Consider the following 26,641-nt stretch of genomic DNA (forward strand, 5'->3'; position numbering starts at 1 on the left):
TTCAACTGGAAAGAGAGCGCAAATAACAAAGACGAGGAAGGTGTACACGGCACTAGTGCCACCAAATAAGCTACGCTTCAGAGGAACGACACTTCAGTCGTCTTATTGCTTGAAATCATGGTTGCCAGTTATCTGAAGATCTAATATCGCAGGAAACGCTCTTCCGTCCTCCAGAAATGTTAAAACAGTTCGCGACAGAGCAAAAGAATATCCCTTGAGCTTTCTAACACCAAACCTAAGCAGAGGAAGTCGCTTTTTTATTTTTTATTTCTGACGATCGACAGTTGCGTCTGCTCTGCACACAGCACCAAGATGGCGGCGCCTACTGGCAGATCGGGGAACGGAGTGCCGATACTCTAAGCGTAGCTCATCAAGTGGTTCGAGACGGGACCTTCCTCGCCTTTGTTATTTGTACACTATTTCGTGCTGTATCATGAACTCACTCGCCCGCACTGCCACTTTGATGAACACAGGGCATTTTTTTAGGGAAGGAAATCTTAATTGCTCCAGTATCTTCACTGTATCAGTACTTCGAATACCGTAGCTGATATCCAAGCGAAATTCAACTTCCCTTCGTTGTAGCCATATCTTTGCTATAAGACGATATTCATATCTTCGCTCTGATTATATACACATCCTCGCTACATGATTATATTCATATCTTCGTTATACGACTATCGATATTCATACACAGTCTACATTTATCTATTCGTTATATTCATACTTTCGATATATACAGATGTTCGCTATATCTGTGTCTTAAATCAAAACTTCGCTATACCTGTATATTCACTACATCCATATCCTTCGCTATACCCATATCTTCGCTATATCCATATCTTGGCCATACCCATATGTTCGCTATACCCATATCTTGGTAATATCCATATCTTGCTGTATAGATAACTTCGCCATACCTATATCTTCGCTACATCAGTCTTCAGTAGATCGGCTCTGCACATTGTACCTTCTGACCTGTCTCATAAAGCACCGTGGTCACTCAGACAGGCAGAAGGTGTCTCTACCACAGAAGCACCCATTCCCTCATCCGGGTTCAAGAACGCGTCGCTTGGAGCACTGCAGCTGCGTTCGAGTGACTGGAGGGAGGGAGGGAGAGAGGGGGTGGACCGTGGGTGGTGTCTTGACCTACGGGACCCCTTCGGGCGGCGGTGCCCCGAGGGGCCCCCCTCCTCGAGACCCCGAGGTCGGCTCGGGGGCGGACGGAAGCGTCCCTGCCTCGCCCAAGGGGTCAACGGGTGGGTCAAGCCACCGGCTCGCCGCGGTTGCCACGCCTCCCTCGCGCTCGCAGGGTGCGGCAGCATGATCGTGGGAACCGCCACTCGGGGAGATACAGATGCGGGCGTTGCGTCCAACTCTCTTATACAGAATCGACGCGTGTACAGACGGGGCAGACTGCTTCTTTAATTGGACATTCCAATATTCAGCTTCTGCGCGCCGCCAGCTTTGTCTGCTGGACTGTGGGACGCGTTCTGACCCCCTGAGCATGTGTATATAGAAGCTCACTTCAGCGGAATATTAGTGAGTTTTAGTATTGCGTATACGAGCAAACGCAAGCGCTGTGCGTTTGCGCTGCGTTCTCCACGTTGCGCGTGCGCGAAGTCGCCATGCGCCAATCCAGGGCCGCAGTTTTGGCACGCGCACGCGTAGTGTGGAACACGCAATGCTAACGCAAACGCACAGGGATTGCGTTCGCTCGTATATTAAGCAATACTAAAACTCACTATTGACGCTGCGGATGCGTCCCCAGCCCAATGACTCGGCATTTTTCGCCTGGGTGATAGCGCCCTAAAAAGGTATACTTTTAAATAGTTTGAGGCTTATGAAAATGGACCGTTAGGCTAGTGGTAAGCGTTCATGGTGAAAAACAGCGTGAAGCACCAGGACCTTGTCCTGTATGTATTTCTCTTCTCTGTGTCCTTGTGTTTCGCGCTGTTTTTTCACCGCAATTAGAGGCTTTACGGCGAGCAAGTGTTCGTCTTTGGTGCACGGAAACGCAAGGAGGGGTACGCTAATCAAAGAGCAACATTGAGAACGCCCAGGGGATACGGTGATGAGTTCTATCAAACAACATCGCGAGAGGACAGACGCTGAAATCGAAGCAGACGGCAACGAGCTTACAATTGACTTCCGGTAATGCATTTTCACGGACAAAAAAAATAGGTGCATTTTCTTTCTGCACTAAAACATTAGACCAAATCTCACGAATTTTTATGGAATATATAGTTTAGAACATTTCTCAGTCGCGTATATGAAAATATTGGTCAGCTAGGTTGCTTTTTTCTTCTTCCGTATTCATGACACTAAGCACCGTGCCAAAAATAGCTTTATACATGCATTTATGTACACTATCAGATACTGTTAGCGCGAACGCGGCATCGGCACTTTTCTGCAGAAGAGTTTGCCAAAGCAAAGACGGGCATCTCGAAAACCAAGAGGGACGCATTTAACTATACACACCAACACTGGATCAGTGACTGGCTGTGCATGTAGTCAATCAGAATAAAGAAAAAGCCAGTAACTAGTGCAATTTGCAGTAAATAATTTTAGCTATATTCTCTGTGCCCGTGTATAGGTGCAAAGGTAGTTTTGTTTTAGCGTTTAAATTTGCATGCTCGGAAACTGAAATTAAGAGAAAGCTAGAAGACTTATCGCAGCCAAAAAAGCGGTAAAATAGTAAAATCATAAACACAATTTAGAGTTGGCGTACTTTTACTGTTTCGTTTTTTACCGCTTATAAATGGGGGTCATTTTAGTGGCATAAAATTTTCGCCGATTATCAAGCTTCCTCGGGATTTCGGCGCACCACGAATAAGTCTTCTCTTGAATTGTTACTCCAGCTTAAATTCGCCGCTTGTCTTCAGAGACCTACTTTGGAACAGGGCCTGGAATACTGCAAAGTTAAACGTCGCTCACTGATCAGAAAACGAAATTACAGTTTTATAATGTTAATAAAGTTGCCTATCCTATTCGCTACAACACAAGTAAGAAAGGCGATTCCTGCTATTCTCCGGCGAAGATGCAAAATGCACGTGCGTTTTCCCATGCACAGGAGCACCGCTAAAGTGGACTGGTTGTTGTCTGCTTGAATTTGAAACCGGAAGTCCCGCAGACACTAGCGCCAGCTGAACCTCTAGCGTACATTATAATAACTCTGTGGTACTGACCGACGTTGGCACTGACCTTTCCCTCGTGTGTCCGGCACGAGCACGGTGTAACCAAGAAGCAAAAAACAAAAACAAAAAGTCGCTAATTAAAGGGGTTATAAAAATAATTTTGGGCTAGGATAAATATTTTTTTATTGATTGTATATTTTTCGGCGGAACTCTTAAATGGGCACTTCGGTAATCCCATACCTTTCAGTGGGCAAAAAGAAACAAAAAAGTAGAAAGTGAAAAGCCAGCTTTTCGGCACGAACATTTGGAAAATAGCAGAGTATTTCGTACCTCCTTTCCTTCAAAAGCTCCCCACCTTTAGACTATGATACACCAGATACACCCGCGGTACCCAAAGCACGTTCAGCCGACCCCAACTCAGGCATTGGACACGAGAATTGCGTCACTCGGACGTATGCGCTGGTCACCAATCAATCCGTCGACGAATATTTGAATTCGCGTTCGTGACCCAATGAGTGCCCCGACGAAACTCATCATGACTTGCGAATGACAAGTTCTATGGTGCGCTTAAAAAGCACGGTGGAAGCTTGGAGCCACCGCACCAGTGCCCAAGCATGTCACGTCCACGTGATTTCTCAATTTGCTTCAGCTGAGGATTTATAACTGAAGGAGGAATAAGTATAAAAAATAATAAATTTATGGTCCCTTTAAGCAAGTTTTGTCCACAATTTCGGAGCCCCGGAATCCCGACGCCTCAACGAACACTCAAACGCACTTCGCTAATTGCAACCGTCTCCACCAGCGACCCCTACACACAGCTCCCGTTCTGAAGACGCCAACGCAGCCCGGAAGGTTCCGCGAACGCATCAAATTAAGGGCAGGATGCGGCGGGCGGCGTTGCTTCTTCTTTCTTTTCCCCCCTTTTGGCGAGCGCACAGAAGCCGACCGATTGACCCTTCGGCAACTTCGGCTACCGCCGCCGCCTTTCGACGAAGTTCGACCTGGCTCCGCTGCAACCAGCAGACGCGCACGCCCAAAGTTTCCAGCGAAAGAACCGCCCACATCAATGGCCGGCGCGTATACCGGCCCCAGACTACACAGTCCAGACGCTGCCTCTTCCCACTATCGTTACACTCAAGTCGGGAAGTCCCCTTGGCAAGTTCACCGATACCAATGGTGGTGACTCGCATTAGAAAACGCTTGCCATATTCTGCTGGATTAAAACTAGATGTGCACGGTACTCATTACAAGTAATTAATTACTCGTAATCGATCACTTTTCGAAGTACTTTTGTAACCAATGCGGAGAGCATGTCGCCTGCTTCTTGCGCGGGGGTTGCGGTGACGTCAGGACGACGCTGGGCTCCGATTGGCTGACTGGAAGGAGAGTAGATCTCAATGCTAGGTGCCTTGAGGTCTACCCGCTATATGTGCACCGAAATTCGTAAATCGATCAACAGTATACGAAAGCCCCGTATTCAGATTTCAAATCCGCGGGAGAAATCGGTCGTTTTTTTTTTTTGAAAATCTGAAGTAGTCGGAAAAGTCGCCGTTGCATTTTTTCAAGTAACGGTCAATTTCTTATTCTTTCAAGTAATTTAATTACACACTTTAAAAAAAAAACAATCAGTTTTTTTCTTCTTTTAGTAACGTGCATAGACTGATTAAAACCCAGTTCTAAGAAGATTGGGATCGTCTTGGTTAACCCGTACATGCCGGTTCCAATTTAGTAGACGGCCCGGGCAGTATCCACACAAGGCATCCGATGAAACAGGTAGCGCCATCTAGGAGGAGACTGGCGAAACAAGCGGTGATCACCGACGCCCGGGAACATTGAACGCAATTGGGGACGCGATAGCACAAGTGAGGTACGGACTGTTTGCACTGATAATCGAAAATTAAAAAAAAAAAAAACTAAATAACTAAATAAGGCTCCACTTATTAATGAGAACTGCCAAGTGTCCCTATCGGACGCCTGGTAGGATCCATTGACTTTAATTACACCCCCATGGCACGGCTTATACCCCTGTTACACGGGCACACTTAACCGCGGTTAACTCAGCTTTAACTGCTGTTACGCGGCACCACAGATACCGCACTATACTCTCAGACAGCTATTCCATAAGAAATGAAGAAAGCGCATGCACTGCTTTGATGGGTGCTCAGGATGCTCGAGCGCACGTTCGGCCATAGCTTTGACTGCATAACCGCAGAATGTAGTCGGCAAGTATTGTGCGCTAACTGTGACTTAGCGTAACTGCAGTTAAGTGTGCCCGTGTAACAAGGGTATTAAAAGGCTTCGTTCTCCGCGGTTTATCGTAGTGCGCGCTTCAGAGTAACGAGTAACCAGTACACGCTTCAGAGTAACGACCCTCAGCCGTCTTAAAATCACAGTAAACGCTTTTCCGTTCTCTGGATCTCAAATTTTATGAGTGTAATTTCACGGGAAAAAAAATAATAAGCCTAGAAAATCTTCTTTTGTTGACGGATCTGCTGGATCTGCCTTCAGGTGTTCAACTCAAAGAAACTTTCACGCTTGCTGCTTTACGTTGTGCCGTTTGTGAGTAGCAGTGTCAACGAGGCATTTGCCGTTTTCCTCCCCGTGCATTAAAAAAATTGTTTAGGCTTAACATTTTTTTTAACGTACCCATAAAATTTGAGTATACGATAAATGCGCCGCGTAAAAAAAACACCTTTGTAAACAGTTTCAATGCACGCCGTTCATTGGTTGGTGTAGATTACGGTGGGTAAATACCAGAACCGGTTGTGGTGGCTAAAGCACACCGGTCGTAGACGCGTTTTAGGCACCATGGGATTCGTTTTGTTGCGCACGTGTGTCGGCTGCATAAGAGAAAACGCGCCCAAGAAACGCCGCTTATTATTGCGCACAAAGGGTAGACAAGGTGTTACTTCGCTTCAGTTTACAACCGGCATATATTGCTATATCAAGATAACATAAACACCCCCCCCCCCCCCTCAAAAAAAAAAAAAAGTTTTCAGGATTGTTTAAAGGGGTCATGAAACCAAATTAGGGAGTTTTCGTAGGTCGTTTCCACTGTGCCGCAACGTTCTCCGCAACCCGCTACGAGATCAGGGACTCTCCAGGCGAGGCTAGCGCCGCGCATGCGCAGTAGAGGCGTCTTCGTTCACGACTTCAGAGGCGCAATGGTCCTCGTCTGGCCCAAGCTTCTGAAGCCACTGCTTCAGAAGCTTCTTTGTCGCGGTGAAATTGCGAGGATAAAAAGGGACTATTTCTTGGCGAAATAAAGGCTACCAAAAGGAAATAGGTAGATTGCAACGAAAGTGCTTTGCTTGTCTGGCTTTCTCGTCCCATTCCCTAACGTTTATATTTTAATTAATTAAAAAAAATAGAAAGAAAGCACCAGCGTATTTAAAAAAAAGTGTGCCATCAGCACTCCGTGTTCCCAGGTGGTCTCCCTCCCAAGTACTGACGGAGCCCGATGCTGCTTAGCTTCGGTGATCGGACGAGAACCGGCGCATTCAGCATGGTATGGCCGATGGCGATATCGAGGCTACCAAAAGGAAATAGGTAGATTGCAACGAAAGCGCTTTGCTTCTCTGGCCTTTGTCGTCCCATTCCCTAGCGCTTATATTTTAATTAATTTAAAAAGAAAGAAAGAAAGAAACAGTGTATTTATCAAACAAAATGTGCCATCAGCACTCCGTGTTCCCAGGTGGTCTCCCTCCCAAGTACTGACGGAGCCCGATGCTGCTTAGCTTCGGTGATCGGACGAGAACCGGCGCATTCAGCGTGGTATGGCCGATGGCGATATCGAGGCTACCAAAAGGAAATAGGTAGATTGCAACGAAAGCGCTTTGCTTCTCTGGCCTTTGTCGTCCCATTCCCTAGCGCTTATATTTTAATTAATTTAAATAGAAAGAAAGAAAGAAACAGTGTATTTATCAAACAAAATGTGCCATCAGCACTCCGTGTTCCCAGGTGGTCTCCCTCCCAAGTACTGACGGAGCCCGATGCTGCTTAGCTTCGGTGATCGGACGAGAACCGGCGCATTCAGCATGGTATGGCCGATGGCGATATCGAGGCTACCAAAAGGAAATAGGTAGATTGCAACGAAAGCGCTTTGCTTCTCTGGCCTTTGTCGTCCCATTCCCTAGCGCTTATATTTTAATTAATTTAAAAAGAAAGAAAGAAAGAAACAGTGTATTTATCAAACAAAATGTGCCATCAGCACTCCGTGTTCCCAGGTGGTCTCCCTCCCAAGTACTGACGGAGCCCGATGCTGCTTAGCTTCGGTGATCGGACGAGAACCGGCGCATTCAGCGTGGTATGGCCGATGGCGATATCGAGGCTACCAAAAGGAAATAGGTAGATTGCAACGAAAGCGCTTTGCTTCTCTGGCCTTTGTCGTCCCATTCCCTAGCGCTTATATTTTAATTAATTTAAATAGAAAGAAAGAAAGAAACAGTGTATTTATCAAACAAAATGTGCCATCAGCACTCCGTGTTCCCAGGTGGTCTCCCTCCCAAGTACTGACGGAGCCCGATGCTGCTTAGCTTCGGTGATCGGACGAGAACCGGCGCATTCAGCATGGTATGGCCGATGGCGATATCGAGGCTACCAAAAGGAAATAGGTAGATTGCAACGAAAGCGCTTTGCTTCTCTGGCCTTTGTCGTCCCATTCCCTAGCGCTTATATTTTAATTAATTTAAAAAGAAAGAAAGAAAGAAACAGTGTATTTATCAAACAAAATGTGCCATCAGCACTCCGTGTTCCCAGGTGGTCTCCCTCCCAAGTACTGACGGAGCCCGATGCTGCTTAGCTTCGGTGATCGGACGAGAACCGGCGCATTCAGCGTGGTATGGCCGATTTTTTTTTTTTTTTTTTTTTTTTTCTTTATTGCATGGGAGGATAAACATAAACCACTTATTCACAGTTCACGGGCATGGTTCAATGTCATTTGTTAAGTCAAAATTCTTTGATATCTATGAGACTACTAAACAAAGGTAACCATTCCGGAACTACTTCTTGAATGTCATACACACTTTTGATACGGGTTACAAGGTCAATGAAATGTAAGCGTACAGTCTTTGGGTACAAATTCTCATTTCTAATGTCAAGGCGTGATTTCCACATGCTGTATAACGCTACAAGCATCACCAGATCGAAAGGAAAAGTATCTTTAGATGACACAGGAAGAAAACGAATCGTGTAAGCTGTAATATCAATGTCTTTCTTTAGTGTGCGCTGCAAAACGTCCCAAAAGAAAACCGCGTCCCAGCAGTGAATAAATACGTGTTCGACTGTTTCGGGCATTTTACATAATGTGCAGTTTGCTGACCACGGAACATATAGGCCCCTTTCCTGCAGCCATACTTTGGTGGGTAATACCGAACAGTGCAGTTTAAAAAAGAAAGTTTTTGCCGCCGGGGGGATGCACATTTTTTTCACCCGGCGTAGTACATCTTGGTCAGGACCATCGCCGAACATAGTGCGATAAACTGGCATTGGAAAGAGGTCACATACAAGATCTCTTGTCAACTTCTTACGCGTTACAGACGTCAGATAGTCTCTTGAAAATCTTACTGACAGAAAGTGATAAGCATCAACTACTTCCTTTAGGTATCCCACCAAAGCACATGTTTGATATCCCGTGGAGGATACAATAAAGTCCGCAAGAAAGCATCCCAGCTTGTTCTGAATGACATCTCGAAGAAAAGGATGTTCCTGGTCTCGTAAGAAAAGAAATCGCGAAACCAATTGGCGAATAAACAAATGAGGAAGGCCTAGTCCCCCCTCTGATACACGTCGAAACAAGTTGTCACGACGCATGGGTTCCCAGGAGGATTTCCAGACAAAAACACTAAACACCCTGTGCAACTTCTGTATATTTATCCTTGCACAGTGCAGTACTTGCAGGACATACCACAACTTCGCCGCTAAAAAAATGTTGCAGACTGTCGAACGTGCAAAAATGGACAAATTTTTATGGGACCAGTGCTTGGCTCGTTTCTCCAAGCCAGTCGCAATTCCGGACCAGTAGGACTTGCTATTCCGGAAGTGCCTCAAGGGCACACCTAGGTAGTCACACGGAGTGCAACTCCACTGGATGCCTTCATATTGTTCTGGCATCGTGGCCCAAGCTCCATGCCAGAAACCTCGGCACTTTTCTAGGTTCACTGAGGCTCCAGTGGCCTCGCAAAACCTGTGTGTGAGTTCCATAGCATGGGACACACTGTTCTTGTCTTTGCAGAAGTAAGCGACATCATCTGCATACGCCAGTACTTTGACTTCGGTGTTGCACAGGGTGAAGCCTTGAAGTTTCTCACTTCTCAGTATACTTTGGCATAAGGGTTCAAGATATAAAGTAAAAAGTAAAGGCGATAAGGGACAGCCCTGTCGCACTGAGGAACGGACTGGGATACTTGCTGTGACTTCGTTATTTATAACTAAGCGTGTGGAACAGTTACTGTAAGACATTTGTACACCTTGAAGTAGAATATCACCAACACCAATATGAGACAAAATTTTGAAAAGAACATGATGACTGACACGGTCGAAAGCTTTCGCCAGATCAACTTGGACCATTGCAATCTGTTCACTACTGTTGGTCACACACTCTAACACACTTCTCGCAATGTGTACATTTGTTTGAATAGCCCGTCCGCGAATCCCGCAAGTCTGGTGATCTCCAACGAGACCGCAAATGACACTTTGTAATCTATTTGTCAGGAGTTTAGCAAAAATCTTATAATCCACATTACATAACGTTATGGGTCGATAGCCGGTCACTTGTAATAGTTTGTGTTTGTCCTCGGTTTTGGGAATGAGTATAGTATGCGTTCGCAAAAATGAGGGGGGAAGACTCTTGGTTTTGTAGGCCTCTTGAAAAATCTCAAGCAGTATGGGACATAAAGTGTCTTTTTGTAGTTGATAAAATTCTGCAGGGATGCCGTCTGGTCCTGGCGTTTTTCTTCTTGGAAGAGCATTCACTGTTTTTTCTACTTCATCTAGGGTGAAGGGGGTCTCAAATTCTTGTTTGCATTCTTTTTCTAATTGAGGCAACAAAGAGACGAGTTTATCTAGATATTCGTTATCTGTCGAGGCAGGACCATTGCCGAATATATTTTGGTAGTGTTCAAAAAAGACATGTGCTATAGTCTCTTTATCTGTAACGATAAGGCTGTTCTGTTCTATTTCATGGATTTCTTTAGATATTGCATACCGTTTCTCCTCCTCCATTGCCTTTTTCGTTGGCTGTTCTCCTAAGCAAAATGTTTCAGCACGGGCGCGCACAACCGCGCCTTGATAACGCTCGTGATGAAATTTGTCCAACTCAGCTTTCGTTCGAGTTATATCTTCCAAACCTTGCCCAGGACTTTGGCATTCTAGTTCTACCAGAACACGCAAATTACGAAGCAATGTTTTTTCTGTCTCAGCCTTCTGAAATTTAATAATAGTACCTCTCTCAATTGCTAGCTGTTTTAGTTCTTGTTTAAGGAGCTCCCATTTAACAAATATATGTTCGGTTGTTTCTCCTATTTGCTTGATTAGATCTTTCGTACTGGCTACAAAGACTTTATCTTTTAATAATTGAACATTTAGTTTCCATAACTTCCAATTTATATTCTTTTTTCTTCGTTTCTTCCCAACAGTTACTAACACCATGCAGTGGTCTGAGAAAAATACTGGTTCAACTACATAACCACTTAAAGTGTTAATTAGGTCTACCGAACAGTAGATTCTGTCTAACCTCGCGTGAGAGGAGTTCTGAAAATGTGTAAATTGCAGGTGGTTTTCTTCCAGCTGGAAAGGGGCAACATCCAAAAGATTTCCTTCGTCAACTATGTCCAGCAGTAGACGTGCGCTCTGGTCAATTCGCGGTTTAAATGGAGTTCTATCTGCTTCGTTGCAAACACAATTAAAATCTCCTAAAAGAACTAACATTCTATCTGATATTAAATATGGGCGCAGGTTATTAAAAAATACAATTCTGCTATTAACCTCATTCGGAGCGTAAATACATATAATTCTCCACCTTATGTCAGAGACTTGAAAGTCGCACATAATGAAGCGGCCACAGAGGTCTGTGGTGACCATTAATTCAGACAGTTGGAAAGACTTCTTAATAAACAGTAAACAGCCCCCAGAGTAACCAACAGCGTGACTGACACATACTTCATAGTCACGCAGAAAATGTTGCAGGGCACGCTCTACCTGTTCATCTGTTGAGAGCTTTGTTTCCTGTACGGCCAGAAAGTCAACCTCCTTATCTTCAAGTAAACGTTTCAGTTGATATTGTTTTTTTCTAGAATTAAAGCCTCTAACATTTAGTGTTGCAAAACGAGGGCCATCAACTAGAAGGGAAGGAGGAGAGAAAGGGGGAGGGGGAGATGGAGGAGGAGGGGAGGGAGAGGAGAGGGGCTATGAATTTGGGTTTAAACACTAGCAGCTTGGGTGCAAGGTAGGTTTCCGCTTACTCGCGGTGGTGGTGTCAGGTTGTGCATCTTGTTTTCGTTTCGTGTCGTTAGTGTCCTTGGAACTGTTTTTGGTCACGTCCATTGAGTCCGGTAGGTCGTCATTGCCTTCTGACGTCGTCAGCTTCTCAGCAAGATCTGCAGGCTGCTGAGTTAACTCCTGTTGTAGCGGGGTATTTTTGTCCTTGCTTTCCTGCAAGTCTTTTCCTTCATTCTCTGTCTTCGAGCTGGCTTGTGGTGTTTCCGAGACTTCCTTGACAGCTGGATCTTCGTTCTTATCGGAAATAGGAGGTCCGGCCTCTGCAGACCCGGCTTGAGTTGGGAGAACCTCACCAGTGGCGTCTACGACCTCGGAGATATCCATGAACTCTTGGTTGGCATCTGGTTCTGTGCCAGAGCCCCGTAGCACGGCTGCATAGCTGGAGTAGCACTCGTCACTTTCGTGTCCGAATCTGTTGCAACGCGCACACTTTGGGGTGCGACACTGCCTGCGTATGTGACCAACTTTCTTGCATCTCAGGCACAAAGGTGGTCGCCCGGACATGACCAGAAGGGACTGTATGCCGGCAACTCTGAGCAGATGGGGAATATCTTCCGATGTCGTCATGTCATGAAGAGTCAGACAGACCTCTCTGTTCAGCGTTTCCATGTTTTCCATCCCTGGCACGCGCCACTTTTCTCTCGAGATGCTACGCACGGTTCCAAATGGTGATAATGCTTCAGCAATCTTCTTATCTTCTAAGTACGACGGAAGCCAGAGGAGCTTGAGCTTAACGTCTTTTGAGTTCGGGTCGATGACCATGCACTTTTTGCCCTTCACCGTCAGTTCTTTTGCCGCTTTGAGCCTCTCAGTGGCTTCAGAACTCACTAGCGTAACCATCCAAACGTGGCTCATTTGGAACTGTCCAAGGGACAACACTTCTCGGAGTTCGATGGCGTCTTTGAGTCCGTCGCGAAAATCAATTGCACGGTAGGGCCTGCCCGACATGTCGGCATGAAGAAAAACAGAATTGATGCACAAGCTTCCGGGAGGAAACCGTGGAAGTAGGATTCGATACTCATCTGGGCTAGCCGCCTGAGCTTGGCTTTTTCCTGGGGCCGCGGGTGCGGCTGCAGCGTTGACCGGTTGCATCGTTTGAAAGTCGTTGTTTGCATATGAACCAGAAGGAGAAGGGTTTCCTCGGCCTGGGGCCGATTGTTGATTTGCAGCGGAGAACATGAAAACGCGTCCGTTCGAAACGGCGTCTTCTTCTTTCTCCCGTGGTATGGCCGATGGCGATATCGAGGCTACCAAAAGGAAATAGGTAGATTGCAACGAAAGCGCTTTGCTTCTCTGGCCTTTGTCGTCCCATTCCCTAGCGCTTATATTTTAATTAATTTAAATAGAAAGAAAGAAAGAAACAGTGTATTTATCAAACAAAATGTGCCATCAGCACTCCGTGTTCCCAGGTGGTCTCCCTCCCAAGTACTGACGGAGCCCGATGCTGCTTAGCTTCGGTGATCGGACGAGAACCGGCGCATTCAGCATGGTATGGCCGATGGCGATATCGAGGCTACCAAAAGGAAATAGGTAGATTGCAACGAAAGCGCTTTGCTTCTCTGGCCTTTGTCGTCCCATTCCCTAGCGCTTATATTTTAATTAATTTAAATAGAAAGAAAGAAAGAAACAGTGTATTTATCAAACAAAATGTGCCATCAGCACTCCGTGTTCCCAGGTGGTCTCCCTCCCAAGTACTGACGGAGCCCGATGCTGCTTAGCTTCGGTGATCGGACGAGAACCGGCGCATTCAGCGTGGTATGGCCGATGGCGATATCGAGGCTACCAAAAGGAAATAGGTAGATTGCAACGAAAGCGCTTTGCTTCTCTGGCCTTTGTCGTCCCATTCCCTAGCGCTTATATTTTAATTAATTTAAATAGAAAGAAAGAAAGAAACAGTGTATTTATCAAACAAAATGTGCCATCAGCACTCCGTGTTCCCAGGTGGTCTCCCTCCCAAGTACTGACGGAGCCCGATGCTGCTTAGCTTCGGTGATCGGACGAGAACCGGCGCATTCAGCATGGTATGGCCGATGGCGATATCGAGGCTACCAAAAGGAAATAGGTAGATTGCAACGAAAGCGCTTTGCTTCTCTGGCCTTTGTCGTCCCATTCCCTAGCGCTTATATTTTAATTAATTTAAAAAGAAAGAAAGAAAGAAACAGTGTATTTATCAAACAAAATGTGCCATCAGCACTCCGTGTTCCCAGGTGGTCTCCCTCCCAAGTACTGACGGAGCCCGATGCTGCTTAGCTTCGGTGATCGGACGAGAACCGGCGCATTCAGCGTGGTATGGCCGATGGCGATATCGAGGCTACCAAAAGGAAATAGGTAGATTGCAACGAAAGCGCTTGGCTTGTCTGGCCTTTCTCGCCCCATTCCCTAGCGCTTATATTTAAATTAATTAAAAAAAGAGAAAGCACCAGCGTATTTAAAAAAAAAAAAAGTGCCATCAGCACTCCGTGTTCCCAGGTGGTCTCCCTCCCAAGTACTGACGGAGCCCGATGCTGCTTAGCTTCGGTGATCGGACGAGAACCGGCGCATTCAACATGGTATGGCCTTTTTTTTTTTTTTTTTGCCAGCTTGGCGTTTTTATTTATAAAATGGGGCTATTTACATGATAAAACCAGTCAAGACTTTTCACAAACATGGGGTTCTTTAGACATGACGATGCAAGTTCCATATGCGCTCCTTTTCATTGGGACAGGCCCTTGGGCAGCCTTCCATCAGGAGAACCGGCAACATCAAAGCCAATTTACTTTAGGCAAGACTCCAGCACCTCCCAGCGCTCATGCTCTTCAAAGCATGTTTCTTTTATTATTGAGCAAACGTAGTGAAACTCCTCCAGAAAGTGGCGCCACGCAGGCCTGCCCCGCTCCCGAACCAAGGTGTGGTCCGTTCGGGAGTTCCAAATGGTACGCAAACCAATGAGAGTCAGAATCTCGACACACTGGCTCTGTCCATGCTCGCCTGCATTTAGAAATTTCATGTCGAACCATGTAGGGTACAAGTCTACCGTCAGCACTGCCCGAAGCTCAGCCCAAAACAATTCTGCATTGGTGCAGTACAAAAAAGTGTGCTCCAGAGTCTCTGCGACAGGACAGAGGGCACAGTTAACACCCCAAGGGAGAAAAAAACCCTTTTGCTGCTCCCATGTCTTTACTGGGAGTACCTCGGTATGAAAACGAACGAAAAAGTCTTTTGTCCCAGGGCGGACAGGGTACGCCATTAAACGCTTGAACACATCTGAGGTTTCACACTGCGGAAACATTTGACGATATATTGGTGGTGGCATCACGAGGTCGAGGGTGTCCCAGTACAACCGTTTTCTTTTAACTCTGTTTAGGTACTCCCACGAAAACCGCTGCTCGAAGAACCTAACCGCGTCTCTTATTTCCCGGTAATACCGTATACTGTAGTGACTTTCTTGGGCACGCCTTCAGCTTCCTCGAGCCAGGGAGTAAGGTATTGTCCACCCAGAACCCGCAATGCCTCCGCCATTACAGGGAGCTTTTCGCGGTCACGGAAGATCAAAAACCGTTGAACTTTAAGCTTTATGTCTACGTTTACTAGGCCTAGTCCTCCCTTTTTCTTACTGATAAACAAATTGTTTCTTCGCATTCTTTCAAAACACGAGTCCCACACATAGGTTGCACAAAATCGATGCATTTTTTGCACGTCACTGTTAGTACAAGGCACGGCCTGTGCAGAGTACCATACAGTCGAAAAGAACACAGCGTTGCAAATGAAACTTCTGCTTAGGAGAGGAACTTGCCTTCCATGCCATTCTATCGCTTTTCCTCTTGGCGTGTTTAAATGTATTCCTCCCGCACCCGTGCTTAGCGCCTGTCTGCTCAGCCCCACTCCTAAATAGTTTTCAATGGCCCCGGACCACGCAATGTTTAGAAATGTTTCTGGCTTGGAAGGCCACGGTCCCAACCAAGATCCCGCCGATTTTTTGGGGTTCATTTCAGCCCCGGAAACAACACAAAACTCGTTCACATGCTTCAAAGCGATCACCATTTCTTTCTGGGAAGAGCATACCACAGAAACATCGTCTGCGTAAGCAAGAAGTTTTGCTGACGCTATGCCCACCTTCACTCCTCGGATGTTATCATCCATTATAATCGCCCTGCACAAGGGTTCGAGATAAATAGCAAAAAGAATAGGTGATAGTGGGCAGCCCTGTCTTACCGATGAGCGCACAGGAATGCGCCGTGACTTGCAACCGTTGATTAAAAGACGCGTACTTATGTCTCTGTAGCATATCTTTACGAACTTCAAAAGATACTTGCCAGTTTTACAGTGTTCCAGTATTGAGGATAGAAACGAATGCGAAACTTTGTCAAATGCTTTTTTTAGGTCAATTTGCAACACAGCAGTGGGGCGTTCCATTGCCTCGGCGGTTTCAGCGATAATTCGCATAACATGCAGATTTGTCGTTATAGATTTATTCTTGAAACCATATGTTTGATGGCCTCCCACCACTGTTTTGTAAGCAATTTCTAGTCGCTTAGCTAATATTTTCGCGAGGATTTTATAGTCAGTTGTAAGCAGGCTTATCGGTCTGAAGTCGTCGCACCCACGAACGGATTTATCACTTTTCTTTTTTGGTATTAATACGGTTAACGCTTGCCTCATTGACGGAGGGAGCAGGTTTCTGGTATGGACGTCAGCGTAAACCTTAGCCAACCTTAGCTCCGCCATTACCTGTAATGGAAATAAAGCTATTATTATTATTATATAGGAGCCAACTCGGCAGAGAATTGCTTATAAAAAGTCGCACCGAGGCCGTCTACCCCAGGTGACTTCCTAGGCACCAATTCTTTTATCGCTCTACAGACCTCTGCTTCGGTAATATCTTCGTTAATCAGATCGACTACATCTTCCGGCACGTTGGGCATTAACTCTAAAGCCTTGTCCACTAGAGCCTGATCGTAACTGCTTGATTGATTCAACAGTCGGCTATAAAATGAAACTAATTCCCTCTCAATTTCTGCGGCTTCAGATATAGTACTCTCCCCGGACATCAGTTCATTGATTTGATTCCGACTCGCCCGTTCCCGCTCACGCGTTTTAAAAAGTTTCGTTGGGTCTTCCGCCCTGCCTAGCGTGCGTAGACGAGACCTCACCATTGCTCCGCGGTACTCTGTGTCCAGGATCTCAAGCAGACGTGCTTTACACTCTTTAATGTCTGCCGCGAAAAGACCAGGAGCTTTACTTTCCTCGCTCACTAGCATGTGCAGCAACTTGCACAGCCTTCGCTTTTCGGCGCGCCGCTCTAACGCTTTCGCTTGGCAAAACGATATAACGGACATTTTAATTTCTTCCTTTAGCAACTCCCAGTTAGCCGCGTTTACTTCCTTATTCTTCATCATGTTCGCGATAAGGCCTTTCACTATCTTTTGCAAATCCTCGTCCTCCAGCGCCTTGTCGTTTAATTTCCAGTTTTGCCACGATGACGGGCGTTTCTGACCTTTTATTTGTTCGCCTATCTGGGTCGCTACCAACGCGTGGTCAGAAAAGGCTACCGGGCTAACGTAATACCCGGTCGTGGCCGTTGCCAAACAACTTGACATGTAAATCCGGTCAAGTCGTGCATGACATTCTCCCTGCCAATGTGTATATGCCAAGTTAGGGGAATCCACGAACTCCGCTACGTCCTGGAAGTCAAAATCTCTTAACAGCTTTCTAAGCTCAGCAATACTGGAGTCTTGCTGGATGCCTCTAGAAGAGTCCTTAGCATTTAGCACACAGTTAAAATCGCCCCCTAAAATGGTTGCTGCCGAAGTGCTGACGTACTGGCGGAGATTTATAAAGAAGACCTTCCTTTCCGCGGGCTGATTCGGCGCGTGAACCGCGACCACTCGAAATATGTCGTTTTGGTATAGCATATCTATAGCACACACCCTGCCGCTTTGGTCAGTCTCCCAATCTGGAAAAACTGCTATGCCTTTGTGTTTTCGGACAAGGACTGCCGTGCCGGCACTGCTTGAAATGGCACAAGAATGACGAAAAACATAGATGTTTTCAAAAAATTTTGACGCTTCTTCAACGTGCCTGGAAGTGAGCTTCGTTTCCTGGAGCAGTGCTACGTCTATTCGTTTGCTCAAGAGCGTATTTAACAGCCACTGCTTTCTCTTTCGAACAATCAAGCTCACGCAATTTAATGTGAGAATATTAAGTCGCGGAATCGTTGTTTTAGGCTTACCACACTCGTGACAGGGTTACCAAAAGTGAACGTGGTCCGCGGAGATCCGTAAAGGTGTATCCACACGACGGACCAAATTGCTGTTTTGGTCCGCGGGCCACGCATCACGTGATCTTACGTCACCGCTTTTCGAGGTCCGCCGGCGGTCCGCGGCCCGCGCTTGTGAGAAATGCCAAGCGCTTTTCTCGCCCGGACCTTGGCGGCGGACCGCGGCGTTTTTAGTATAATTGAGTGCTAAGTCTGGCAACAAGCTGACTTTTGTTGTTTAGATTGGAATCCAAATCCAAAGTCGTGTCCTTTTGGCGCCAACTGTTGAAGACAAAGAAGACGAACCCTTTGTTGTGCGACGATGGCGGCATATTGCGACGATGCAACTTTTTACTTCATCGCGCTCGTGGAGCAATTCCCAGCTCTGTGGGACAATAGATGCATGCCCTTTTCGGTTCACCTATGTCCTCCTCGTCCTCAATAGTCAACGCCAGGCTTTCGTTCAACCTTCATCTTGGCTCCTTACGAATAGCCTCAAAGCAGCTCGTTGCATGCGTTTGGCGGAGCTGTGAGGTCGAGGGTTAGGCCGGCCCGTTCACTCTATCGTCTGCTCTTTTGGTCCGCCGTGTGGATGCTCATTGCAGCCGGGCGGCCCGCGGGCCGCGCATCACGTGATCAATCGGTCCGCGGCCCGGTCCGTCGTGTGGATACACCTTAAGGGACACCTACTGCGTCCTTTAACCGGCGAGGCTCTGGAATACGGGGCTTTGGGTCGAACCGGTGCCTCCGCTGGCTGGGGGCCTTCCACTTGAGGCGGTGGTCGGGCATCCCTTGGTTGTCCTCATCCGCGCTTGCATCTTCGACGCCTTCTGGACGGTCCTCGGGGGGGTTGAGCTTTTCTGTCGGTGTTACCTCCATCGGATAGGTGGCCTCGTCGTGTCCGGTCGTCTGTCGCTTTTGGCTGGGGGGAGTGTCCTCTGGAAGCACGGTGCCGTCATTATCGGTCGTGCTCTGTTGCCTCTTGGCCGTCCCAGCTTGCACGGGCTCGGTTTGCGATGATGCAGCGAAAGAGGGGGCGGTGTTCGCAGGGCCTGCAGCATCCAAGACGAACGGCGACGGGTTGTTGATAACGCTGACGGGAGCGGTGCCTCCCGCCGCAACCTCAGCCTCCTCCTCGTCCATCAAGTGCTCGGTCAGCTCATCGGTAGCTCCGTTATCTGTCACCGTGGCGTATGTCTTAATACAATCTTCTTTTTCGTGTCCAAAGCGGCGGAAAAGTTCGCATCGCGGCACCTTGCACTGTCGTCGAACGTGTCCCGTCTTTCGGCAGCGCAAGCACATGGGGGCGCGCCCTGGGGCGATTACGAGTGCAGTCCCGTGCACAAGGCGCAGTTGATGCGGGACCTTCTCCAAAGTGACGCCCTCCTTGAGCGTCAGCCGCACCGCTCTTGTGGTGGACTCCACGCCTTGGAAACCGTCCTCGTGCCAGGCTTCTCGGGCGATGCCTTCGACTCTTCCGTAGGGCTCGAGAGCCCTCCGGATGGCATCGTCAGGAACGTCACACGGCACCCAATGAAGTTTAAGCCGCACCTCGGCCTTGTTGGGGTCGAGCACGAGACACCGCTTCCCCTTTACCAAAAGTTCCTTGGTTTCCAGAATCTTCTGTCTGGATGCCAGCGAGTGGAAGGTAGCCATCCACACGTGATTCATTTGAAAGGAACCACAAGCTTTCAGGTCTTTTAAGACCCCAGCATTTTCGAGCCCTGATTTAAAGTCGCCTATTTTGTATGGCCGCCCGGAAATGTCGCAGTGCAAAAAAACGGTTGTATAAACCACGGTACCTGTCGGCAGAGGAGGTTGAAGGATACGATAATCCTGGGGAACGTCCGTACCAGCAATACCACGGCCCGAAAAGGCCGCTGTCCCAGCTCCGTCGGAGCCAACCATTCGTGCGTCCGAGCTTGACGAGCACCGGAAACAGAATGTTCAGCATGGTATGGCCGATGGCGATATCGAGGTTACCAAAAGGAAATAGGTAGATTGCAACGAAAGCGCTTGGCTTGTCTGGCCTTTCTCGCCCCATTCCCTAGCGCTTATATTTAAATTAATTAAAAAAAGAGAAAGCACCAGCGTATTTAAAAAAAAAAAAGTGCCATCAGCACTCCGTGTTCCCAGGTGGTCTCCCTCCCAAGTACTGACGGAGCCCGATGCTGCTTAGCTTCGGTGATCGGACGAGAACCGGCGCATTCAGCATGGTATGGCCGATTTTTTTTTTTTTTTATTTCTTTATTGCAGGAGGAATGCAAAAACGGTCATGTCACTTTAAAAAAAATACTCTGCAAGCCTTATTGCAGGGTACATTAAAATCCTCGCATTTCGAGGAGCGGTTTACAAATTTCTAGCCACTCGGGTTTCGTTTTACGGTTTGAAAAAACACTTTCCACTTGCTTAACAAGGCTGAAAAAATAATGATGCACTTCTTTCACACTAGGGTCGGCATGACGGACCGCCATGCGCGACCTCCAAATACTGCACAAACCCAACAACATAATCATATCAAAAGGTATGCCATCATCGTTACTCACATTCAAGAAACGTATAACTGATTGGCTAATGCACAGTTGTTTCTTCAACGTGCGCTGGAGCACGTCCCAAAAAAATACCGCATCCCAGCAAAAAATGAAAACGTGCTCGATAGTCTCAGGTTTCTTACATAAAATACAGTCTACCGACCACGGAACATCAATACCCTTTCCTTGAAGCCACACCTTAACGGGCAGTGTATTGGAATGCAGTTTAAAAAAGAACGTTTTAACGGAAGGGGGAACGCACATATTCTTCACTCTCTTGAGCACATCTTGGCCCCCGCTACAGACTACAGTTCTATACAACGGGTTTGGAAACAAACTTATCAATAAATCGCGTGTAAGTGTTTTCTTGCTAACAGCAGACAAATACTCAAAAGAAAAACGGGCAGACAAAAATAACACTGCGTCTACCACCTCCTTTTGATATCCCACTAATCTCCTAAGTTCGCCGCCATGGGACGAAACGAGAAAGGATGGCAAATGAGGAGACAATTTGGTTTGTATAAATGTACGTATGAAAGGATGCTCTTGGTCTCGTAGAAAAAAGAATCGGGACACAATCTGTTTGCAAAACAAATGCGAGAGACCGAGACCACCGTGACGAATCCGATGGAAAAGATTGTCTCTCCTCATCGGCTCCCACTCTGAATTCCAAATAAACGTGGCAAAAACACGGTGAAATTTCTGCACATTCAAGCGAGCACAATGAATGGCCTGCATCACGTACCATAATTTTGCAATGAGAAAAATATTACATACTGTCGCTCTGGCAAATATGGACAGCTCACGCTGCTTCCAACGGGAAGCGCGTCTGTCCAGGTCGGCGGCGACTCCCGACCAATAGGGTTTGCTTTGCCTGTAACATTGTAGTGGCACACCGAGGTAAGTGCACGGCACACGGTCCCAACACACCCCTTCAAACACCGAAGGGGTTGTGGCCCACTCTCCGTGCCAAAACCCACGGCACTTGCTCAAATTTATGGCTGCCCCTGTAGCCTTACAGAAGTCTCTTGCCAACTTCACAGCCGCGCTAATACTTGGCTTATCGCTACAAAAAACCGCGACATCATCTGCATAGCTCATGACTTTTATCTCCTCATTTTCCATCCGGAATCCGTGACATTGATTACTGTTCTGAACACTTAAACAAAAAAGTTCCAAATAGAGGTTAAACAATAACGGCGACAAGGGACATCCTTGTCTTACGGATGTTCGCACACGTATCGGTTCAGTCAATTCCCTGTTCACAATGAGCCTAGTGGTACACTCTTGGTACGCCATTTTAACCCCGTCCAAAATACGCTCGCCCACATTCACGTGCTTTAAAACATCAAAAAGGACATCGTGCTTAACACGATCGAAAGCCTTATCTAGGTCCAGTTGAAGCATGGCAACTTGGCCCATGCCATCGTCACACGCCTCCAAAACAGTTCGGGCAACGTGCACATTCGTCAAAATAGATCGACCCTGTATTCCACAGGTCTGATGCTCTCCAATGAGCTGGCAGGCAACACTCTGGAACCTCCTCGCTAGGATTTTAGCAAAAATCTTGTAATCTACATTACACAGAGTTATCGGGCGGAAACCAGTGACTTGACGTAGTTTCGCAACGTCATCACTTTTGGGAATTAACACAGTGTATGTACGTGAAAAAGACGGCGGCAGTACTTTCCTTTCGTATGCTTTACAAATCACTTCTAAAAAAAGCGGAGCGATTACGGTTTTGTATTTCTTATAAAATTCGGCGCATAGCCCGTCCGGTCCTGGCGTTTTCGAGCTCGGCAAATCGTCTATTGCTCTCTCGACCTCTTGAAGAGTGATCGGCTCTGTGAGGTTTTCCTTCTCCTCTTCCGTTAGTTGCGGCAGGGACTCTAGAAGTTTTCCACACATAGGGTCCTGCCTTCCTTTAACTTGGGTTTCAAAAACTTGCCTATAGTGTGCGACAAACGCCTGCTCAATACTACCGGGGCTCGTGTTAATCACTCCGTTGTACTCGATTTCGCCAATTTCGTTGCGAAGCGCGAACCTTTTCTCATCCGCCAAAGACCGTTTAGTAGGCTGTTCTCCCATCAAGTACTTCTCTGATCGAGTCCGAACAATGGCTCCGCGGTAACGCTCTTGATGAAAATGCGCCAGACGTTGCTTAACCGTTTCCAAATCTTTAAGAGCTGTGCCGGGTCGCTCACACTCAGCTCTTGACAGAGCTTGCAAATCTTCGATCAAGCCACGTTCGTCGCAACGTGCCTCGTACGCTAAAATCGACGACCTTTCGATAGCGAGCATCTTTACTTCCTGTTTGATGAGCTCCCATGTCTCGAATACATCGTCCCTTGCGGTTTTAAAAAACGTTTTGAAGACGTTATCTACCGCTGCAAGAAAACTTTCATCATCAAGCAGTTTTGTGTTAAGCTTCCACAGCTTCCAGTTAAACTTGGCCTTCGGCGGCGCTTTTTCGCCGATCGTTGTCGAAATCATGCAATGATCCGAAAAAAACACTGGTGTGACGCGATACTTTCTTAGCATTGCTGCCGCGGAGGCCGATACGTATACTCTATCTAGGCGCGCATGAGACGACGCTTGGAAATGGGTGAAACGAATCTCGCTCGTTTCATTCGTCACCGTTCCGGCGTCAACCAAGTCAAAGTCTTCAACCAGTTCGCTTAAAACTTGCGCACTCTTGTCGCTGCTCCGCCTCAGGGGCGTCCTGTCTGCTGCCCTTACAACGCAGTTAAAATCGCCCAACAACACAACCGTTTTATCACAATCTAGAAAACGGCGTAAGCCAATAAAAAAGGAAACACGGTCTTTAACCGTACTAGGCGCATACACACAAACAATTCGCCACTGAAAAGACGCCAAGGAAAAATCACACATGATGAACCGCCCTTCCGTGTCGGTGGTTACAGCTAACTCCGACAAGGGCAGGGACTTTTTAAGAAAAAGAAAACATCCGGCAGAAAAACCAACCGCGTGGGTGACACAAACTTCGTACGACTGCAGAAAAGGCCTAAGCGCACTAGCAACCTGTTCCTCCTCAGCCATTTTAGTCTCTTGCACCGCTAAGAAATCGGGTTTCTCTTTAAGCAGCAAACGCTGTAATTGGTATTGTTTTTTCCTGGCGCTCAAACCTCGAACATTTAGCGATGCGACCGTTATTGCTGGTTGGAACGTACAAATCATGTGTCTTGCTGTAGCACTTGCCTTGGCATTCGGACGTCAGTCTTTGTAACCAGGCGTCAGCCGCCTTACTTGCTGTTGAGTCGCCTCCGGTCATCTGGGGTTAAGGTGGGCGTGGGCTGGAAACGCCCCTTCTTTGTCCTCTTCATCCAAGGGTTGGGCCTGGGTGTCATGCCCGGCGTCGACGGAGGGTTCTCGTCGAGACCACGCTTGATGGACTCGGTGGTTTCGTCCATAGTGTCGTGACCTTCGGAAGGCGCCTTCTCGAAAGTCGGGGGGGAGGCCTCGCGCGGGGCTACGGTCTTCTCCCTTGGCGTCGCCGTGGGAGGGAGTGCCGCGCTGTCCGGTTCAGGAAAGCCACCAGTCACCTCCTTCTTCTTGTCCTTTACAGGCGAGACTTCAATCGAGCCGTCCGCTCCAACAGGATGACTGCAGGGCTCACCAGACGGTGGAGCTTCGTCTTGTTGTCCCTGAGCGGAACGCTCAGCCTCGTCGATATCCATGGTTAGGGGCAAAAGGTCTTCCGCCGCCGCTCCACCAGTTACTCGGGCGTAGGTCTTTACGCACTCCTCTTTCTCGTGGCCGAAACGTGAGCACACCGAGCACTTAGGCACGCGGCAGTCGCGCCTGATGTGCCCAGCACGCTTACAGCGCAGGCAGACCGGCGCCCTCCCTGGGATTACGATAAGGACGTTCACCCCCTGAAGCCGCAGCTGATGAGGCATTCCGTCGGGCGTGACGCCGCTCTTCAGCGTCATGCGTGCCACCCGGGTAGTCGACTCGATGCCCTCGAATCCCTCGACGCGCCACTTCTCACGTGCGACTTCTATAACCTTGCCGTAGGGTTCCAAAAACTTGTTCACCGCGTCGTCCGTCACATGATACGGGACCCAATGGAGGCGTAGACGGACTTCCGTGCTGCTGGGGTCGATGACAACACACCTCAGGTCCTTCACTTTCAACTCTTTGCAGTCGATGAGCCGCTTCTTGGCTTCCGGCGTTCGCAGCGTGGCTAACCAGACATGGTTCATCTGGAAAGCACCGAGCGCCACAATCTCGGACAGGACGGCGCACCGCTTCAGTTCTTGGCGGAAATCTTCAATACGATAGGGGCGGCCTCTCAAATCGCAATGCAAAAGTACTGAATTTAAAATCGTTGCACCCATTGGGATGGGAGGCAACACCACCTTGTAGTCGTCGGCAGACGATGACGCAGCAAAAGTACCGCGGCCAACTGGGGCCGTTGTCGCAGCTCCGTTGGAGCCAGCCATCCTGCGACCGTTCTCGGCGAGTGCCAGAAGCTGAATCCCGCGTGGTATGGCCGATGGCGATATGGAGGCTACCAAAAGGAAATAGATAGATTGCAACGAAAGCGCTTCGTTTGTCTGGCTTTCTCGTCCCATTCCCTAACGTTTATATTTTAATTAATTTTAAAAAAAAGATAGAAAGAAAGCACCGGCGTATTTAAAATAAAGTGTGCCATCAGCACTCCGTGTTCCCAGGCGGTCTCCCTCCCAAGTACTGACGGAGCCCGATGCTGCTTAGCTTCGGTGATCGGACGAGAACCGGCGCATTCAGCGTGGTATGGCCGATGGCGATATGGAGGCTACCAAAAGGATATAGGTAGATTGCAACGAAAGCGCTTCGTTTGTCTGGCTTTCTCGTCCCATTCCCTAACGTTTATATTTTAATTAATTTAAAAAAAAAGATAGAAAGAAAGCACCAGCGCATTTAAAATAAAGTGTGCCATCAGCACTCCGTGTTCCCAGGTGGTCTCCCTCCCAAGTACTGACGGAGCCCGATGCTGCTTGGCTTCGGTGATCGGACGAGAACCGGCGCATTCAGCGTGGTATGGCCGATGGCGATATGGAGGCTACCAAAAGGATATAGGTAGATTGCAACGAAAGCGCTTCGTTTGTCTGGCTTTCTCGTCCCATTCCCTAACGTTTATATTTTAATTAATTTAAAAAAAAAGATAGAAAGAAAGCACCAGCGCATTTAAAATAAAGTGTGCCATCAGCACTCCGTGTTCCCAGGTGGTCTCCCTCCCAAGTACTGACGGAGCCCGATGCTGCTTGGCTTCGGTGATCGGACGAGAACCGGCGCATTCAGCGTGGTATGGCCGATGGCGATATGGAGGCTACCAAAAGGATATAGGTAGATTGCAACGAAAGCGCTTCGTTTGTCTGGCTTTCTCGTCCCATTCCCTAACGTTTATATTTTAATTAATTTAAAAAAAAAGATAGAAAGAAAGCACCAGCGCATTTAAAATAAAGTGTGCCATCAGCACTCCGTGTTCCCAGGTGGTCTCCCTCCCAAGTACTGACGGAGCCCGATGCTGCTTAGCTTCGGTGATCGGACGAGAACCGGCGCATTCAGCGTGGTATGGCCGATGGCGATATGGAGGCTACCAAAAGGATATAGGTAGATTGCAACGAAAGCGCTTCGTTTGTCTGGCTTTCTCGTCCCATTCCCTAACGTTTATATTTTAATTAATTTAAAAAAAAAAGATAGAAAGAAAGCACCAGCGCATTTAAAATAAAGTGTGCCATCAGCACTCCGTGTTCCCAGGTGGTCTCCCTCCCAAGTACTGACGGAGCCCGATGCTGCTTGGCTTCGGTGATCGGACGAGAACCGGCGCATTCAGCGTGGTATGGCCGATGGCGATATGGAGGCTACCAAAAGGATATAGGTAGATTGCAACGAAAGCGCTTCGTTTGTCTGGCTTTCTCGTCCCATTCCCTAACGTTTATATTTTAATTAATTTAAAAAAAAAAGATAGAAAGAAAGCACCAGCGCATTTAAAATAAAGTGTGCCATCAGCACTCCGTGTTCCCAGGTGGTCTCCCTCCCAAGTACTGACGGAGCCCGATGCTGCTTGGCTTCGGTGATCGGACGAGAACCGGCGCATTCAGCGTGGTATGGCCGATGGCGATATGGAGGCTACCAAAAGGATATAGGTAGATTGCAACGAAAGCGCTTCGTTTGTCTGGCTTTCTCGTCCCATTCCCTAACGTTTATATTTTAATTAATTTAAAAAAAAAGATAGA

The 26,641-nt window shown here is 47.6% G+C and overlaps 1 protein-coding gene, 11 non-coding genes and 7 pseudogenes across 12 annotated transcripts in view; all 19 read right to left on the minus strand.

Moving 5' to 3' along the window:
• LOC8033383 (tRNA (adenine(58)-N(1))-methyltransferase catalytic subunit TRMT61A) overlaps positions 1-26,641 on the minus strand; it is a 98,895-nt gene that overhangs the window by 29,764 nt on the left and 42,490 nt on the right. The window lies entirely within an intron of this gene.
• On the minus strand, positions 6,538-6,656 carry LOC120844957. Its single transcript, XR_005716519.2, has one exon. It is a non-coding gene; the product is annotated as a 5S ribosomal RNA (ribosomal RNA).
• On the minus strand, positions 6,804-6,922 carry LOC121834893. Its single transcript, XR_006077370.1, has one exon. It is a non-coding gene; the product is annotated as a 5S ribosomal RNA (ribosomal RNA).
• Positions 7,070-7,188, minus strand: LOC121834929. Its single transcript, XR_006077394.1, has one exon. It is a non-coding gene; the product is annotated as a 5S ribosomal RNA (ribosomal RNA).
• LOC121834894 lies at positions 7,336-7,454 on the minus strand. The gene has a single exon (XR_006077371.1). It is a non-coding gene; the product is annotated as a 5S ribosomal RNA (ribosomal RNA).
• LOC121834930 lies at positions 7,602-7,720 on the minus strand. The gene has a single exon (XR_006077395.1). It is a non-coding gene; the product is annotated as a 5S ribosomal RNA (ribosomal RNA).
• On the minus strand, positions 7,868-7,986 carry LOC121834940 (annotated as a pseudogene).
• LOC121834933 lies at positions 13,015-13,133 on the minus strand. The gene has a single exon (XR_006077396.1). It is a non-coding gene; the product is annotated as a 5S ribosomal RNA (ribosomal RNA).
• Positions 13,281-13,399, minus strand: LOC121834895. Its single transcript, XR_006077372.1, has one exon. It is a non-coding gene; the product is annotated as a 5S ribosomal RNA (ribosomal RNA).
• On the minus strand, positions 13,547-13,665 carry LOC121834934. The gene has a single exon (XR_006077397.1). It is a non-coding gene; the product is annotated as a 5S ribosomal RNA (ribosomal RNA).
• Positions 13,813-13,931, minus strand: LOC121834896. The gene has a single exon (XR_006077373.1). It is a non-coding gene; the product is annotated as a 5S ribosomal RNA (ribosomal RNA).
• Positions 14,075-14,193, minus strand: LOC121834943 (annotated as a pseudogene).
• Positions 19,977-20,095, minus strand: LOC120845025 (annotated as a pseudogene).
• Positions 25,069-25,187, minus strand: LOC120844952. Its single transcript, XR_005716514.2, has one exon. It is a non-coding gene; the product is annotated as a 5S ribosomal RNA (ribosomal RNA).
• Positions 25,336-25,454, minus strand: LOC120845089 (annotated as a pseudogene).
• On the minus strand, positions 25,603-25,721 carry LOC120845078 (annotated as a pseudogene).
• Positions 25,870-25,988, minus strand: LOC120844954. Its single transcript, XR_005716516.2, has one exon. It is a non-coding gene; the product is annotated as a 5S ribosomal RNA (ribosomal RNA).
• Positions 26,138-26,256, minus strand: LOC121834911 (annotated as a pseudogene).
• Positions 26,406-26,524, minus strand: LOC121834912 (annotated as a pseudogene).

The sequence above is a fragment of the Ixodes scapularis genome, unplaced genomic scaffold (assembly GCF_016920785.2).
Source record: "Ixodes scapularis isolate PalLabHiFi unplaced genomic scaffold, ASM1692078v2 PGA_scaffold10__122_contigs__length_95168666, whole genome shotgun sequence".
NCBI classification, from domain to species: Eukaryota; Metazoa; Arthropoda; class Arachnida; order Ixodida; family Ixodidae; genus Ixodes; species Ixodes scapularis.